The sequence below is a fragment of the Vicugna pacos genome, unplaced genomic scaffold, assembly GCF_048564905.1.
Source record: "Vicugna pacos unplaced genomic scaffold, VicPac4 scaffold_20, whole genome shotgun sequence".
NCBI lineage: Eukaryota > Metazoa > Chordata > Mammalia > Artiodactyla > Camelidae > Vicugna > Vicugna pacos.
The window spans coordinates 91,805,852-91,817,329 of record NW_027328741.1 but is presented as its reverse complement, the minus strand read 5'-3'; the positions used below and the strand labels follow the sequence as shown (position 1 = coordinate 91,817,329).

Here is an 11,478-nt window from a genome sequence, read left to right as displayed (position 1 = left end):
AAGGCATGAAAGACAAGAAGTCATAAGAGTCCCAGATGGAAAAGCAAGAGATAAAGAGAAAAAAATATCTGAAAAGATATCTGAAAAAAAAATTTGACTGAAACTTGCTTAAAGCCAAGAAAGAATCATCTATTCGGATTCAGGAAGTACACAGTGTCCAAAGGAGGTGGAATCCCAATAGAACTACCAGCAGCGGTATGATTCAAATCAACAGAGTTCACGAGCACCCCAGTGATTAAAATTGCACCTGGAGGAAAACAACATAGTCACCAGAGTACATCCAGAGGGGTTTCAGCTGATATATTGGCAGCAATATTGTAGGACATGGAGGAGTACCAGGACATAGACCATATCCTGAATGGCAAAATGCTGCCATCTCTGGTAGCCTATGACACATGACCCCCATTTCTAATAATGGCAGAGATAGAGAATTCCACAGACCGGCAAATCTTAAAAGAATTCAGCAGTTCGAAACTTTTCCTAAAAGAAAGGTTGAGAATATTCCCCTGAATAGAAAAGCAGCAAGATGAAATGGAAAAGAAGCAAACCATTATTGGAAATGCAAGAAGAGCTTGAGTGGCAAAGAAGAAACAATAAGGCAAGGAGGACATCAAAACCCTAATGATGGGAGAGGGAAGCAGGAAATCCTAGGTGATTGGAAGCACATTCTTAAGTGAATCAGCTTATATGACTCTCTCTTTGAAGCGAACGGAGAGATGAATGGCATGACATTTTGCTAAACAAACGAGAAGCAGACCAACAAAGAATCAAACAGACAAACAAGTAACAAAAGGGTACGGTTGACTGACATATACCAAGGGAATCATGATTATTCAAAAGAAAATACTCAAGGTGATGTGAAGGATCATTTAGCACGCATCGACCTAGTATCGCGGCTTGCATATATTCAACAGACTTGTTTTTGTAAATCGAAGGCGTGCATTTCTATTCATAAATATTGATTCATAAGAGCATATTGTGACCTAAACCAAATGCCGATTTGGTATCAGATGGATTCCTAGTCAGTGATATATACTTGCAAGTCTTCCAACAGGATGAATGAATGCCATATTATACCCTACATAGAGAAGAAATGGCATAAGCCTATAACAAAGACAAGTAGCTCTGCAAAAGTGTACCAAGAGCAAAAGGGATAGACATTAAAGTGCACATTGTTGTTGGTTTCATCTCTTGGAGTTTCAGCCCCAATGAAACCAATGGATCCATGTCCTGAGATTGTGGGGGTTTCAGCAGAAATCAACCAACGTATATGTATCCCGGATGTACGGGTATTACAGGAACATAAGATTCTTTATTGGGTCTCTGTGTACTGTGAAGTGTAAGAAAGTTAAAAGACGTGTGGAACCATCAACTGAAAATGGACACACTTCCCTCCTTTGGTACTGTGCACACAAATCAGAACAAAAGGATACAGGGGAGAACAAAGGCCCATGGGACGCTAGTGGGTAGAATCACATTTGCCTTAGGAACCTCTCGTCGGATGCAGCCACTCCCCTAACACTGACAAGAGGCAGCAGGCTTTGGGGGTGGCAGTTAGCGGTTGGATTCCAGGTGGAATGTTGGTGTGTACCGTGAGGCTTGTTGTGGCTGGTGGATCCTAGGTAACCGGGCAGAGTTCTGTGGGTGGATCAGTGTGATGGAGGGGCTGCCGCCCTCTGTGGAGCATGGCTTAGTTCTTTCGTCTGGGAAGCTGTGTAAGTTCGAGATTCTGCTGCTCTTCCCCTAAGACCTGAGTTCACGGGTAAGTTTCCAGAACCTGAAAGGCAGAGAGTGGAAGATCAGCCTATCATCAGCTTACTGGTAAGGCTCCAAAGTACTTTCAGAATTGCCCAGTCATGTTGAAGTTGACTTTATGGGAGAAACGAAGAGAAGCTGGCCAAAAAGCTGGCTGCACGGACTGAGGAGAGATGCGAACACACTGATTAGAAATATTCTGCTACAATGGAGAATACTGGCCTGGAGACAGCTGTAGACAATACCAGGATCGAAAGACATTCATGAGACATATTGAACCTTGCTGATATTGGCAGAAACATACAGAGTGCCAACGTGGACTTGAGGTAGTTCCTCAATTCTCTGCTCCAAGAACGGGTCCAAGATGCCTGACGTCTAAAAGAGAAGAGATGGCAGAGATGATCAAAACGCTCATGTTCTTGGAAGAGGTCGTGAGAATCCACACTTCCCAAGGGGCATTTCCAAGCCATTCAGACCAAAATGAACCAAGCCCAGGTAAGCCTTATTCCAGGTTTGGGCCTAGCTAGCAAGCACTTTCTCTTCCCTCCCCTCCACTCAGGCATCCATTTTGAAGGATCAGTACCTGACCTGCAATGAGCCAGTAAGAGAAATGCAAGCCCCTCCTAGAATCAGAGTTCCTCCTGCTTCACACTCTGTGAACAACAGTGAACTCCTTAAAGGTCAAATAGTCTCGACTGAAATAGATAGGAATTGAATACTTCGCTCACACAAAGAAACGATGTCCTTCCTCTAGATTCAGCAAATGCTGGGTTTATGTCTACTCTGGGGTGAAGGGAATGTGGTAAGTGAGGGGAATCTTTGACTGAACTTGAATATGTATTAGGCCTCATATTTTCAAGACAGTATAGGTAAATATTATAAGTCTGAAAGTGAGCTGAAATGTAAAATTCGCCAAAGACATTAAAGATTCAGCTTATGTGGACCGTCCTTCACTTGATTCAAGCCCCCGGGGCACAATATCATGAGGGAGCAGACTTGGTTGCGTTAAATGACTTTAACCAACATGATCGGAAGATTAAGCATTCTCATCACGGATAGAAAAACACCTGGTTCTCAATAGCCTAACATAGCTGCAACAGGGTTCTCAAAACTATAATGCTTCTAGGTGGTTTTGGATTCAAACCTAAATGTATATATTTGGTTTGTTTCCTCTTGTATTTTCCTAGAGAGGGATGTTACCCCTTGAAAAGCCAACATTGGCCAGTAAGTGGCAAATAGGACTAAAGGGCACCACATGCACAAGTGAATCCAATGTTGGGGGTTATTGCTATTTTCCAATAGGTATTTCATGTTTCCTGTTGGTTTTGGTGGCTTCAACAGGAAAGAGTTGACATGACTGCTTCAACAGTTTGGACTGCTAGTTTAGATTCTATCTGTCTATGTTTTCCTTGGAGCTGACAAAATGTTACCAAAAATGACAAGTCTCACTTCTAGGTCAATTTAGAAAGTTTCAAAAACTAACTTCATTTCCGTATAACTTCCAAAACATGTAAATCAATTCTATTAAGATTTTTAAAGCCTGCAAATGAGATATCAACACAATGTCAAAACTGGAGTCTTTGGACAATCCCTCCCAACACGGCTATATGGAAACAAAGAACAAAACAAAACACATTTCTATGAACTGTATCTGGAAAATGTCGATTCATCGATGCCCAGTTGGCAGAGAAGCTGTTCAACCTGCGCTCACTCGTTCCCATGTACACAGAAATGGAAACATCCACTCACACAGCCCTTGGCACAGGACACTTGCAGAAGAGAGGTCTGTTAGTTCCAAAGACAGGATGAGACCACAGAACACCTGAAAGTTGTAGAAGGCAAAGCAGGGAATGGAAGCAAGTGCAGGGTCTGATCCCTGGTGATGGAGCAGCAAAGGTGAAACTCTGTTTATCTTGGACCCACAAATTCAAGCGGACAGGAGACTTGGGATTGAATGTGATGTGCTGAGTGTTAGAAGAGTGCAGAGCAGATGCTTGGATGACAGAATTCAAAGAAACCAGTGCAAAATATACCCACATTTTAATCTGAGACCAAGATCCGAGCTGCCAAATTGGAGGTAGCAGAGGAAACGGTCAGTGAGGGATAGGGCTACAGATGACGGCACACGCTGAGTCTCAGGGATCTGGAGTGCGTTGTGGGATGTGGTGGGACCTATCAAGAGAGCAAACCGACCTGTGACCCTATGAGAAAGCAACCTCAATATCACGTGCCTTTGATTTTTTGCATATGTCCCATGGCCACTCCCAGTGCATCTGCAGGACCAGGGACCAATTGGGCATTTTGCCAATAGAGCACGTGTGGGGCTGAATCAGAGCTATCGTGCATCTGGTCTGAGGGATACAGGGGGCCTTGGGTTTGAAATCAGAATAAAAAGCCTTAGGATCTGCTACATTCATAACCTGGGCTGGGATTATGGTTTGGTTTGAGGCACAGGGTTTGCAACAGCTCTGTGTATTCCTTCATGCACAGGTGCCACAAGGATGAGAGAACAAAGAAGAGTGGTCCAAGTGCACAGCGTGAGAAGAGGAAGCATTTCCTTCAGCATTATCTCCCAAAAGCCAATGCTACATTTTCGATGGCACCGGAACGGTACGGCACCGAGGACACCAAGGTAAGTCTGCGGGATCATTCCAGCAGGCCCTGATGTGTGACATCCATAGATCTGCTTCCAATGGTGTTTCTGTAAACAGAGAATCTGTGGGAAGAACTGGTTTAATTGGGACATTCCCGTGGCACTACAAAGCACAAACTCACTCTCAGTTGGCTGTTTTGGAAACACTCCAAAATGACACAGAACAGAATGCAGAGCTGAGAACCTTTAGAAGTTTCATTTCCACAAGAGGAAGTGTCCTGTGCACTTTCAGAAATTTAAGATAAGCATAAACAAAATGAGGGTATGCTAATCGAAACAGTATGGGGTGTTCATCACAACAAAGGAAACATCAGCAATTGGAGGTGTACCAGACAACACACACAGGAACAGGACATGGCATCAATGTCTAGGAGAAATAGTCCTCACAGGAATCCCATGGAATTGCGTAGAGGCAAGAGTCTAAAGTTTTCACATAACAAAGCCATAGAAGTCTACATTAGATACCTGATATTACCAGAGCAGTAGAGACGAAGAAGTACAGTAAAAGAAGAAGGAAGAACCATTTTCAGTTCCACAGAGATTGAAGGCCAAAAAGATAAACTTTCAAACAACTAGACTGCAAAATGCAATCCAGAGCAATTATTGAAAACGGAGGTGAGGGAAACCCTGAAGAACAACAGTGTCTCAGAATCACAAAAGGCAGAATACCAGAAAAGGGGAAGAGAAAGTCGAAAGACGAGCCAAATATTATCAGCAAACTCAATGGATGAGATAATATCAGGGGTAAAATTCAGTCCTAAGCAAAATAGATAATGCAGAGGGACGCGTGAATGACTGTGAAGACAGGGGAACAGAAATCTCTCGTTCACAAGCACACATAGGAAAGCAAGTGCAAACCAATGAACACAATGCTGTTGAATCCTGGGGTAAGATAAGGCATGAAAGACTAGAATTCGTAAGAGTCTCAGATGGAAAAGCAAGAGAGAAAGAAACACAAAATGTCTGAAAAGTGATCTGTAGAATAATCAGACTGAAACTTGTTGAAAGCCAAGAGAGAATCATTTATGCGATTTCAGGAAGTACACAGCGTTCAAAGGAGGTGGAATCCCAATAGACCTACCAGCAGCTGTAGGAGTCAAATCAACAAAGTTCATGAGCATCCCAGTGATTTAAAATGCGCCTGGAGGAAAACAACATAGTCACAAGAGAACCTCCAGAGGGGTTTCAGCTGATATCTCGGCAGAAATATTGCAGGACAGGGAGGAGTGCCAGGACACAGACCATATCCTGAATGGCCAAATGCTGACATCTAGGGTAGCCTAGGCCACATGACCGCCATTTCTAATAACGGCAGAGCTAGAGAATTCCACAGACCAGCCAATCTTAAAAGAATTCAGCAGTTCGAACCTTATCCTAAAAGAAAGGTTGAGAATTCTCCCCTGAATAGAAAAGCAGCAAGATGAAATGGAAAGAAGAAAACCATTATTGGAAATGCAAGAAGAGCATGAGTGGCAAAAAGAAACAAGAAGAAGGCAAGGAGGACATCAAAACTCTAAAGACGGGAGAGGGAAGCAGGAAATCCTAGGTGATTGGAAGCACTGTCTTAAGTGAATCAGCTTATATGACTCTCTGTTGGAAGCGAACGGAGAGATGCATGGCCTGACGTGATTGCAAAACAAACGAGAAGCAGACCAACAAAGAATCAAACCAACAAACAAGCACCCAAAGGGTACGGTTGGCTGACAGATACCAAGGGAACCATGATTATTCAAAAGAAAATACTCAAGGTGATGTCAAGGATCATTCAGCCCGCATCGACCCAGTATCGCGGCTTGAATGTACTCAGCGTACTTGTATTCGGAAATCAGAGGCGTGCATTCATATTCGTAAATATTGATTCATAAGAGCATATCGTGACCTACCCAAATGCCGATTTGGAGTCAAATGGATTCCTAGTCCGTGATATAGACTTGCAAGTCTTCCAACAGGACGAATGAACGCCATATTATACCCTACGTCGAGAAGAAATGGCATAAGCCTATAACAAGGAAAAGTAGCTCCGCAAAAGTGTACTAAGATCAAAAGAGACAGGCAGTAAAGTGCACATTGGGGATTGTATCAGTCCTAGGAATTTCAGCCCCCATGAAACCAATGGATCCATGTTCTGAGAATGCGGGGGTTTCAGCAGAAATCAACCGACGGATATGTAATCCAGGTGTCCGGATATTACAGAAACAATACTTTCCTGTAGTGGGTCTCTGTGTACTGTGAACTGTTAGACAGTTTAAAGACGTGTGAAAACATCAACTGAAAATGGACACACTTCCCTCCGTTGGTACTGTGCATAGAGATCTGAAAAAAAGAGAAGAGGGAAGAACAAAGGCCCATGGGACGCTAGTGGGTAGAATCACATTTACCTTAGGAACCTCTACTCGGGTGCAGCCCCTCCCCCAACACTGACAAGATGCAGCAGCCATTGGGGATGGCAGTTAGCGGTTGGATTCCAGGTGGAATGTTGGTGTGTACCGCGAGGCTTGTTGTGGCTGGTGGATCCTAGGTAACCGGGCAGAGTTCTGTGGATGGATCAGTGTGATGGAGGGGCTGCCGCCCTCTGTGGAGCTTGGCTTAGGTCTTTGATCCGGGAAGCTGTGTCAGTTCAAGATATTGCTGCTGCCCAAAGACCTGAGTTCACGGGTTAGTTTCCAGAACCTGAAAGGGCAGACAGTGGAAGATATGCCTGTCATCAGCTTACTGGTGAGGCTCCGAGGTACTGTCAGAATTGCACAGTCCTGTTGAAGTCGACTTTAGGGGAGACACGAAGAGAAGCTGGCCGAAAAGCTGGCTGCACGGATTGAGGAGAGATGCGAACATATTGATGAGAGATGTTGGGCTACTGTGGAGAATACTGGCCTGGAGACAGCTGTAGAGGATACCAGGCTCGAAAGATATTCATGAGACATATTGAACCTCGCTGATCCTGGCAGAAACCTACGGAGTGCCAACGTGGACTTGAGGAAGTTCCTCGATTCCCTGCTCCAAGAACGGGTCCAAGATCCCTGACGTCTGCAAAAGAAGAGATGGCAGAGATGATCAAAACGCTCATGTTCTTCGAAGAGGTCGTGAGAATCCACACGTCCCAAGGGTCATTTCCAAGCCCTTGAGACCAAAATGCACCAAGCCCAGGTAAGCCTTTTCCCAGGTTGGGACCTAGCTATCAAGCACTTGCCCTTCCCTCCCTTCTACTCTGGCATCCATTTGAAGGATCAGAACCTGAGCTGCAATGAAGCCAGTACGAGAATGGCAAGCCCCTCCTAGAACCAGAGTTCCTCCAGCTTCACACTCTGTGAAAAACAGTGATCTCCTTAAAGGTCAAATAGTCTCGGCTGAAATATATAGGGATTGAATACTTACCTCCCACAAAGAAATGATGGCCTTCCACTAGATTCCGCAAATGCTGGGTTTATGTCTTCTCTGGGGTGAAGGGAGTGTGGTAAGTGAGGGGAATCTTTGACTGAACTTGAATCTGTATTAGGCCTCAGTTTTTCAAGAATGTATAGGTAAATAGTACAAGTCAGAATGTGAACAGTACTGTATAAGCCGCCAATGAAATTAAACACACAGTTTATGTGGATCGTCTTTCACTTGAGTCAAGCCCCCGGGGGCACTATATCATGGGGGTGCAGACTTGGTTGCATTCAAGTGCTTTACCCAACATGATCGGATGATTAAGAGTTCTCATCACTGATTGAAGAACACCAGGTTCTCCATAGCCTAGCATAGCTGCAGCAGGGTTCCCTGAGCAACAATGCCTCTAGGTGCTTTTGGATTCAAACCTAAATGTATTTATTTGGTTTGTTTTCCCTTGTATTTTCCTAGAGAGGGATGTTACCCCTTGAAATGCCAACATTGGCCAGTAGGTGTCATTGGGAGTAAAGTGCACCACATGCACAAGTGTATCCAAGGTTGGGGATATTTCATATTTCCAATAGTTATTTCATGGTTCCTGTTGGGTTCAGAGGCTTCAACCGTAAAGAGCTGACATGACCCCTTTAATAGTTTGGACTGTTAGTTTGCATTTTATCTGTCTAGGTTTTCCGTAGAGCTGACAAAATGTTAGAAAATTGACAAGTCTGGCTTCTAGGTCGATTGAGTGTGTTTCAAAAAGTAACTTCATTTTCGTATAACTCCTAAAACATGTAAATGAATTCTGCTAAACTTCTTAAAGACTGCAAATGAGATATGAACACAATGTCAAAACAGGTGTCTTAGGACAATCCCTCCCACCACGGATGTATAGAAACAAAGAGCTAAGCAAATATCACATTTCTGTGAAATGTATCTGGATAGTGTAGATTCATCGATGCCCAGTTGGCAGAGAAGAAGTGCATCCTGCACTCACTCGCTTCCATGTACAGAGGAATGGAAGCACCAACTCACCCAGCATTTGGCACAGGATACTGGCCGAAGAGAGGTCTGTTATTTCCAAAGACAGGATGAGGCCTCAGGACACCTGGAAGCAGGAGAAGGCAAAGCAGGGAATGGAAACCATTGCAGGGTCTGACCCCTGGTGATGGAGCAGCAAGGGTGAACTGTGTTTAATTTGGACGCACACTCTCAAGCGGACAGGAGACATGGGATTGAAGGTGATGTGCTGAGATTTACAAGAGTGCACAGCAGATGTTTGGCTGAGAGAACTCAAAGAAACCAGCGCAAAATATCCCCACAGTTGATTCTGAGACCAAGATCCCAGCTGCAAAATTTGAGGTAGCAGAGGCAATGGTCAGTGAGGGATAGGGCTACGGATGATGGCACACGCTGAGTCTCAGGGATCTGGAGTGCGTTCTGGGATGTGGTGGGTCGAATCAAGAGAGCAAACCGAACTGTGTACCAATGATAAAGCAACCACACAGGTCGCGCGTTTGAGATTACCGATATGTCCCATGGCCACACCAGTGCATCTGCAGGACCAGGGACCAATTGGGCATTTTGCCAATAGAGCATGTGTGGGGCTGAATCAGAGCTATCGTGCATGTGGTCTGAGGGGTCCAGGGGGCCATGGGTTTGAAATCAGAATGAAAAGCCTTAGGATCTGCTTCATTCATAAACTGGGCTGGGATTATGGTTTGGTTTGAGGCACAGGATGCGCAAAAGCTCTGTGATTGCCTTCGTGCACCCGTGCCACAATGATGAGAGGACAAGGAAGAGTGGTCCAAGACCACAGCATGAGAAGAGGAAGCATTTCCTTCAGCACTATCTCCCAAAATCGGATGCTACATTTTGGATGGCACCGGCACGGTACGACACTGAGGACACCAAGGTAGGTCTGCGGGATCATTCCAGCAGGCCCTGATGTGTGACAACCATAGATATGCTTCCACTGTTGTTTCTGTAGACAGAGAAGCTCTGAGAAAAACTGCTTTCATTGGGACATTCCAGTGGCACTACAAAGCACAAGCGCACTCTCAGTTTGCTGTTTTGGAAACACTCCAAAATGACATAGAGCAGAATGCAGAGCTGAGAACCTTTAGAAGCTTCATTTCCACAAGAGGAAGTGTCCTGCACACTTTCAGAATTGTGAGATAAGCGTAATCAAAATGAAGTTATGCTAATCGAAATAGTATGGGTTGTTCATCAAAACTAATGGAACACCAGCAATTGGAGATATACCAGACAACACACACAGGAACAGAATATGGCATCAATGTCTAGGAGAAATTGTCCTCACAGAAATTCCATGGAATTCCATAGAGCCAAGAGCCTAAAATTTTCACTTAACAAAGCCCTACAAATCTACATTAGATTCCTGATATTACCTGACGAGTAGAGATGAAGAAGTACAGCAAAAGAAACAGGAAGTACCATTTTCAGTTCCAAAGATATTGAAGGACCAAAAGATAAGCTTTCAAACAACTAGACTGCAAAACGCTATCCAGACCAATTGTTGAAAATGAAGGTCAGGAAATAACTAAAAACAACAGTGTCTCAGAATCACAAAAGGCAGAATACAAGAAAAGGGGAAGACAAAGTCTAAAGACGAGCCAAAAAATATCAGGAATCTCAATGGATGTGATAAAATCAGGGCTAAAATTCAGTCGTAAGCAGACCAGATAATGCAGAGGGACGCGTGAATGACTGTGAAGACAGGGGAACAGAAACCCCTCGGTCAGAAGCGGACAAAGGAAATCAAGTGCAAACCAATGAAAACATTGCTGTTGAATCCTGGGTTAAGACAGGGCATGAAAAACTAGAATTCATAAGAGTCCCAGATGGAAAAGCAAGAGATAAAGAAACAAAAATGTCTGAAAATATATCTGTAGAAAATTCAGACTGAAACTTGCTGAAAGCCAAGAAAGAATCATCTAAGCGAGTTCAGGAATTACACAGCATCCAAAAGAGGTGGAATCAAAATAGACCTACCAGCAGCTGTATGATTCAAATCAACAAAGTTCACGAATATCCCAGTGATTTAAAATGCACCTGGAGGAAACAACATAGTCACAAGGGATCCTCCTGAGGGGTTTCAGATGATATCTCGGCAGCAATATTGCAGGACAGGGAGGAGTGCCAGGACACAGACCATATCCTGAATGGCCATATGCTGCCACTAAAGGTAGCCTATGCCAAATGAACAACATTTCTAATAACAGCTGAACTAGAGAATTCCACAAACCGGCAAATCTTAAAAGAATACAGCAGTTCAAAACTTATCCTACAAGAATGTTTGAGAAAACTACCCTGAATAGAAAACCAGCAAGATGAAATGGAAAGAAGAAACCATTATTGGAAATGCAAGAAGAGCATGAGTGGCAAAGAAGAAAAAAGAAGAAGGTAAGGAGGACATGAAAACCATAAAAATGGTAGAGGAAGCAGGAAATCATAGGTGATTGGAAGCACTCTCTTAAGTGAATCAGCTTATTTTACTCTCGGTTTGAAGTGAAAGGAGGGATGCATGGCCTGACGTGTTTGCAAAACAAGCAAGAAGCAGACCAACAGAAATCAAACCAACAAACAAGCACCAAAAGGGTACGGTTGGCTGACATATAACAAGGGAACCATGATAATTCAAAAGAAAATACTCAAGGTGATGTCAAGGATCATTCAGCACGCAT

General features: G+C 43.9%; 1 long non-coding RNA gene across 1 annotated transcript; it reads right to left on the bottom strand.

Moving 5' to 3' along the window:
- Nucleotides 1-1,608: 1,608 nt before the first annotated feature.
- On the bottom strand, nt 1,609-7,007 carry LOC140693738 (uncharacterized). Its single transcript, XR_012069436.1, has 4 exons — nt 6,787-7,007; nt 6,292-6,381; nt 2,060-2,130; nt 1,609-1,777 (listed from the first exon to the last, which is right to left on the bottom strand). It is a non-coding gene; the product is annotated as an uncharacterized lncRNA (long non-coding RNA).
- Between the last annotated feature and the right edge of the window lie 4,471 nt (nt 7,008-11,478).